We start from the raw sequence: 7,155 nt of genomic DNA, 5'->3' as shown, positions 1-7,155 counted from the left end.
ATGGAGGACCATTCTTTTACTTTCAATGTTGAGTCAGTTCACCTATTTCTCTCCACCTCAAGAAGCAAACACTTGTGTGAACTGTGCATTGATTCCTACATACTTGCTTATTGCACTTATTATATTACTCTATGTTGACAATATCCATGAGATATACATGTTACAAGTTGAAAGCAACCGCTGAAACTTAATCTTCTTTTGTGTTGCTTCAATGCCTTTACTATGAATTATTGCTTTATGAGTTAACTCTTATGCAAGACTTATTGATGCTTGTCTTGAAGTGCTATTCATGAAAAGTCTTTGCTTTATGATTCACTTGTTTACTCATGTCATATACATTGTTTTGATCGCTGCATTCACTACATATGCTTTACAAATATTATGATCAAGATTATGATGGCATGTCACTCCGTAAATTATCTCGTGTTATCGTTTTACCTGCTGGGACGAGCGTAACTAAGCTTGGGGATGCTGATACGTCTCCGACGTATCGATAATTTCTTATGTTCCATGCCACATTATTGATGTTATCTACATGTTTTATGCACACTTTATGTCATATTCGTGCATTTTCGGAACTAACCTATTAACAAGATGCCGAAGTGCCGCTGTCTTTTTCTGCTGTTTTTGGTTTCAGAAATCCTAGTAAGGAAATATTCTCGGAATTGGACGAAATCAAAGCCCAGGGGCCTATTTTTCCACGAAGCTTCCAAGTCCGAAGGAGAGACGAAGAGGGGCCACGAGGGGGCCACACCCTAGGCGGCGCGGCCCCCCTTGGCCGCGCGGCCCCGTGGGTGTGGGGCCCCGTGCCGCCTCTTGACCTGCCCTTCCGCCTACAAATAGCCTCCGTGACGAAACCCCCGATCGAGAGCCACGATACGGAAAACCTTCCGTGAGACGCCGCCAACGCCGATCCCATCTCGGGGGATCCAGAGATCGCCTCCAAGACTGCCGGAGAGGGGAATCATCTCCCGGAGGACTCTACGCCGCCATGGTCGCCTCCGGTGTGATGTGTGAGTAGTCTACCCCTGGACTATGGGTCCATAGCAGTAGCTAGATAGTTGTCTTCTCCCCATTGTGCTATCATTGTCGGATCTTGTGAGCTGCCTAACATGATCAAGATCATCTATCTGTAATTCTATATGTTGCGTTTGTTGGGATCCGATGAATAGAGAATACTTGTTATGTTGATTATCAAAGTTATATCTACGTGTTGTTTATGATCTTGCATGCTTTCCGTTACTAGTAGATGCTCTGGCCAAGTAGATGCTTGTAACTCCAAGAGGGAGTACTTATGCTCGATAGTGGGTTCATGCTCGCATTGACACCGGGACAGTGATGACAAAGTTCTAAGCTTGTGTTGTGCTGTTGCCACTAGGGATAAAACATTGATGCTATGTCTAAGGATGTAGTTGTTGATTACATTACGCACCATACTTAATGCAATTGTCTGTTGCTTTGCAACTTAATACTGGAGGGGGTTCGGATGATAACCTGAATGTGGACTTTTTAGGCATAGATGCAGTTGGATGGCGGTCTATGTACTTTGTCGTAATGCCCAATTAAATCTCACTATACTCATCATGATATGTATGTGCATTGTCATGCTCTCTTTATTTGTCAATTGCCCAACTGTAATTTGTTCACCCAACATGCTGTTTGTCTTATGGGAGAGACACCTCTAGTGAACTGTGGACCCCGGTCCAATTCTCTTTACTGAAATACAATCTACTGCAATACTTGTTCTACTATTTTCTGCAAACAATCATCTTCCACACAATACGGTTAATCCTTTGTTACAGCAAGCCGGTGAGATTGACAACCTCACTGTTTCGTTGGGGCAAAGTACTTTGGTTGTGTTGTGCAGGTTCCACGTTGGCGCCGGAATCCCTGGTGTTGCGCCGCACTACATCTCGCCGCCATCAACCTTCAACGTGCTTCTTGACTCCTACTGGTTCGATAAACCTTGGTTTCTTACTGAGGGAAACTTGCTGCTGTACGCATCACACCTTCCACTTGGGGTTCCCAACGAGCGTGTGCTTTACGCGTCATCATGCGCCTGCGCCGACAAAGGCCACCGCTGCGGCCTCTGACTTGCTCTCCTACGTCTCCTCTCTCAACGTCAACTCCCACCTCCCATCTTGGAGATCCTCGCCTGGCGGGCGTCATCTCCCCCATCCCCCGCCTCCCAAACCGCCGGTGGGTGAGCCTCTAGGGCGGCGGGAGCGAGCTGCTCCCCTGTGCGCTCGCCAAGGCCGCCGTCGCCCGCGACTACTTTGTCAATGGGTTGGGGACGGACGAAAGGGGGAGAGACGCTGTGGATTCGCCTCGTGGCGGGGATGGAATTACTCACTTGGGAGCTCGCTAAGGCCGTCGACCGCGGGCATCACGTGTGGACTAGATCTGTCAGTCTGAGTTCGTCCTATTCTGTTTTATGTTCTGCATTCAAATAGTGTCCAGGTCCAATTTTTCATGTTTAAACTTCGTGTTTTTGTTACAGACATAGGCGGATGATTCAGTTCGGGATCTTGTGTCGAGAACATGCAGCCTGTCCGTGAATCTTTTGCAAGGCAGACTGGTAGTGCTATGTCATGCGTCCATTCAGTTCACTGTAAGCGTTTGTTTTCTATTTTCAATTCATGAAATCATTTCTCATTATATATCCTTAAGAGAAACATGAATAACAAAGTGTAAGATGTTTTCCTAGAACTCGTAGCAATGCTGATATGGTAGAAACTTCCTGGCTGGACTTCGTAATTCTTGTAAGATGCTTATATAGGTTTGGCTTCCTTATACTCCAATTAGTTTAATGAACTCGAGAATACAGTCTTTAATCCTTAGCCCCTGATCATAACTTATTCAAATTTAGAAGAGGTGGATCAGTTGCATCTTTATGTACCTACTATTAACAAGTGGTATATGCTGAATATATCCTTGTTGCAGGCCATCTCTTAACATGGAACTACATTTTTCTCTCAGGTGTCACCAAAGCCTAAACTGAAACCATGCACGTGGCCAGAAAGTTTTCAGTGAGAGAGCTTGGTCAGACATGGAAGTGGAGCATCAGAAGTTGCTGGATGAAAGAGAGAGGATTCTGAAGAGGCCGAGAGGACAATTGTCAAGACAAAACCCATATCGAAGGAGCAAGTAGCAGATGAAATCATTTGTTCTAGGACATCTTTTTTTTCTGGTAGGAAGGTTAGTAATAGCCTCTTAATTTGGTAGTTGGGATACCAATAATCTTTCTGAAGAAGGAGCGGAAGCCTCTTACTGAAGTGGGACAGTTTGAATTACACGTCGATGAGAGGACAATTCAAAGATCAGAATTGTATACCATGGTAAGTGATTTTGGCAGTATGATCTTTCTATCGTTCATTGCGGAGCTAGGAAATATCAGTCATACCTCTGAAAACAGTAGATTGATTAGGAGGTTTCACGGATCATTTCATTCCGATACAGGTAAATGAGAAGGAGATCAGCTACAAGAGGTCGCAAGAGGAGAATGAATTTTCGCAAAAGGTATATCCACCTGATCCTCACAATCTCAGAGGTTGCAGTGGTGCAAGTGTAAGCACTTTTTTCTAATATGCCACGGTAAGTGATTTTGGCAGTATGCTCTTTCTATCGTTCATTGCGGAGCTGGGAAATATCGGTGATACCTCTGAAAATAGTAGATTGATTAGGAGGTTTCATTGATCATTTCATTCCGATACAGGTAAATGAGAAGGAGATAAGCTACAAGAAGTCGCAAGAGGAGAATGAATTTTCGCAAAAGGTATATCCACCTGATCCTCACAATCTCAGAGGTTGCAGTGGTGCAAGTGTAAGCACTTTTTCTAATATGTGTGCGAAGATCGAGAAAGAGAAGGCCGCCGAAGCATCTAAGAAGACCATGTTGCGACAAGCACAGTCCCTCCCAAAGTTCGACAGACCGTTATGTCCACAAAGGCAAGCATAAACCACCAAATTATGTCGTTTATATTGGTTTACCTTCCTCCAGTTTTGTCATATCACAGGCCTACAACCGATATTTCCTCGGAGGTCAACGAAGCAGGTGATCAAAACAAGGTCGCTACAGCTTCAGGTGAATGAATGAAGGGCGAGAAGGCACGTTTTCATGACATGATCTTAGTCTCCATGTGCTCCCCATATGTTCCACCTTTTCTTTTTGTTTCTCGTGACACTAAGATCATACCATATCTTGTATGCATATCACCAAAATATTGTTGTCATTCTTAATGATTGATACATAGGCCCAAAAGTTCCATGTTATGCAGTTAGTCGACACAGCTGACTCAATGGTTGAGAAACTGATATTGGGCCAGATTCCTAATTTGATGTTTATATTAACTACAGATTGTGTGTTGTTTGTGCACGTTTCACTGTTTATGAACGAAGTGCCGCTTAATTGAAGTAAAAGGGAAAATCATTTCTATCACTGTATACTTGGAACTAATTTTGAATCCTTCTTTTTATGCTGTGAAGTGTAAGTTGACACGATGAAAGTACTTGCATATGCCTTATTAATTTTTGAATCTGATATGTAATTTGACACGTATATATGACGTACCTTCATATATGTATACAGATCAGAGTAACAAAAGTATCAAATTCAAAAATGCGGAGGATGCTCTATGATTAGGAAGTGAACTCTTCGTATCTGAAGCTAATATTTCTTTCTTTTCTTACATAGTGTTGCTGCCCACATAACAAACCTAGGTGTGCCTCTTTCCTTTCTCTTTATCTTTTTTTTGTTAGATTGATTCATCCCCATCTGAAGTCATAAGGATTAGTCTTATTTTTGCACATTGCCTAACTTATCCTATTCCATACTATTCATTTCACTGCATTGTTATTTCATTCTTCAATACATTCTCTGAAGAAATTAATCATCAAATTTAGTAGTATCAGGAGGTATTTTGGAATCTTCCAAGCGCCGAATCAAGTAGAGAGATATTTAATGTTGTTTTATGAATTGGCTTGCCATTATGCTAAAAAGCTTTGTGTAAACTGTACCATCATTTTATGAACAAGCTACTTGACTTCTATAAATATCAATACGATATATTGAACATGTTATTGTGATATGTTCGAAACATCATGAAGAGTAGTTGTATTACATTTTGCCTAACTTAATTGATATTTCAACCATTTGTCATGGTAATAAATACTAAGAAAATGTAGATATATTTAGTACATTTATTGTCTGAACCAGCATCTTAGTTTGGGTCGTTGGCAGTGACAGTATGGTAAATGGTTTTGCATAGTAGCCCCAAATATTCTGTCGTGGAAATTGTTTTTTTTTTCGAGAAAACGCAAAAAACTTTTGCGTTTCATTGCATTAAAAAGATAGGGAGTTTTACAAGCCTCCTAAGAGGGGGAGAACAGAAAAGGAAAAAAACATCAGTGCACGTCCCAGGTTGTCGGCAGCACTACCCTTAAACCCTTAGCCCACTGAACTGCCTCCTCCATGATGTCGTCCACCAATCGAAAGATCGATGGCTGGCTTCTGTCAAAGACGTAGGCATTGCGGTGTTTCCATATGAGCCACGGCGTGAGTAGGGTGATGGAGTCCAGGCCTTGTGATTGTGAGCATTGCGAGAATCCTAACGCTATGTCCTACGGCTTGTTCGAGAGCAGTCATTTAAGAGCAGATAGATGCTATTTTGCTTAGCTGTGCTTGCTGCATGAAAAAGCAGAGAGGATTCAGATTATTTTTTACTCGTGTGTGGTGCTACTTGTTGGGAAGCGGTGGGGGTTGCGAAAATATAGATTTATTTTTCTGATTGTTTTGCAGGGTCTTCACAAAACCAAATGAGCCGTATTACTTTGGTCATCAATGTTTTTCAAACTCTTCTTACAAGTTACAACGTATTACTTTGGTCATTTGTGTACCTCTATATCACAGTATGTGCTTCACAAAACCAAATGATTATTCGTTGTTTTGAGGTTGTCTAATCACGGTCTTTTCTCTAGGTGGGCACGGATGGGAGATGTTTGCCAGGCAGTATACTTGACGGAACAATTCAGAATATTGAGTCCTTTGTCACATTCAAACATATACCTCTTACATCATGCTGCAAAGCAGGAGAAATGCAAGTATAGAAATGTTGCAAGGATATTGCAATTCCATCTCACATGAGTCAATTTTTTCTAGCACGATGAAATTTATCCTACATGGCTTAATCTTATTATAATTTGGAATTTACTAATAGACAAATAATTCTATTTGGCCCTTCTTTGCACACTACCCATTGATGTATCTCAGTTAAATTATTTATTTGTATAGAGCACATAAGGTGATATAAGAAATGGCAAATGAAGGTCTGGAGCCTAATCTCAAGATGTATACTACCTCGATTAAAGGTTGGCAAATGCATCACTTCCAGATGGAGCATTGGAATGTTTCTAAGAGATGAAACCGATGCGACTGAAGCTTGATGAGGCCGCTTATTATTGCTTGGTGTCCACTTCTCTTGAGGAAAAATGTAATGAAGCACATGCATAGGAATCTTGTGTGTTTGCAGAGAAATGTTTGATATCCACTTACGAGAGGATATAAACGATTTATAATAAACTGTTGGTCATCGGAGGGGTTAAGAGTGGTTAGGAAATCTAGAGTGTCAATATAGTTCCTATAAAATACTTATAAAAATGCATAAAGTTTATAGAAAAGAACAAAGTGTATAGGAAAGAGAGGCACTCTATATTTTTTATTGACTTTTGCATTTTGTGTTATTGTTTAAGATTGGTGCATTTTTCAGAGTTGGTTTAGTATTAACGAAACTATTCTTATTATTAACATGCTTACATTAAAGTGTTGCTAATTATTTTAAGCAAAGATGACTAACATGGTTGGAATTCGTTAGATTACACACTATACAAGAGATGAATATGTAAAGGGAGATAAAGAACATACATGGTTGGTCATCAGAGGGGTTAAGAGTGGTTAGGTGTAAGGATAAAAATATCAAAGTATAGTATTAGGTCGAATACTATAAATCGTCGAACTTATCTCGTGCAGTAAAATGAAATCACATCTTATATTTTGTTTTCCCGTGGCAACGCACGGGCATTTTACTAGTATGGACGAAGAGTTATCCCCTCACCCGGTAGCGTCTACGGAATATATAGATGCGGGGATATACACGTACC

General features: G+C 41.1%; 1 long non-coding RNA gene across 5 annotated transcripts; it reads left to right on the top strand.

Moving 5' to 3' along the window:
- The first annotated feature begins 2,060 nt into the window (after positions 1-2,060).
- Positions 2,061-6,739, top strand: LOC127317648 (uncharacterized). Of its 5 annotated transcripts, none has more exons than XR_007861364.2 (8): positions 2,061-2,405; positions 2,501-2,611; positions 2,980-3,338; positions 3,460-3,594; positions 3,716-3,775; positions 3,854-4,139; positions 4,589-4,719; positions 5,977-6,739. It is a non-coding gene; the product is annotated as an uncharacterized lncRNA (long non-coding RNA). The 5 variants fall into 5 exon arrangements; XR_007861346.2 differs by having other exon boundaries at positions 3,716-4,139; positions 5,977-6,099; positions 6,290-6,738; XR_007861353.2 differs by having other exon boundaries at positions 2,980-3,198; positions 3,716-4,139; positions 5,977-6,738.
- The last annotated feature ends 416 nt before the right edge of the window (positions 6,740-7,155 follow it).

Source organism: Lolium perenne, chromosome 1 (genome assembly GCF_019359855.2).
Source record: "Lolium perenne isolate Kyuss_39 chromosome 1, Kyuss_2.0, whole genome shotgun sequence".
NCBI lineage: Eukaryota > Viridiplantae > Streptophyta > Magnoliopsida > Poales > Poaceae > Lolium > Lolium perenne.
Note: the sequence above shows the minus strand (reverse complement) of the source record. Positions and strands in the feature narration are given on the sequence as shown.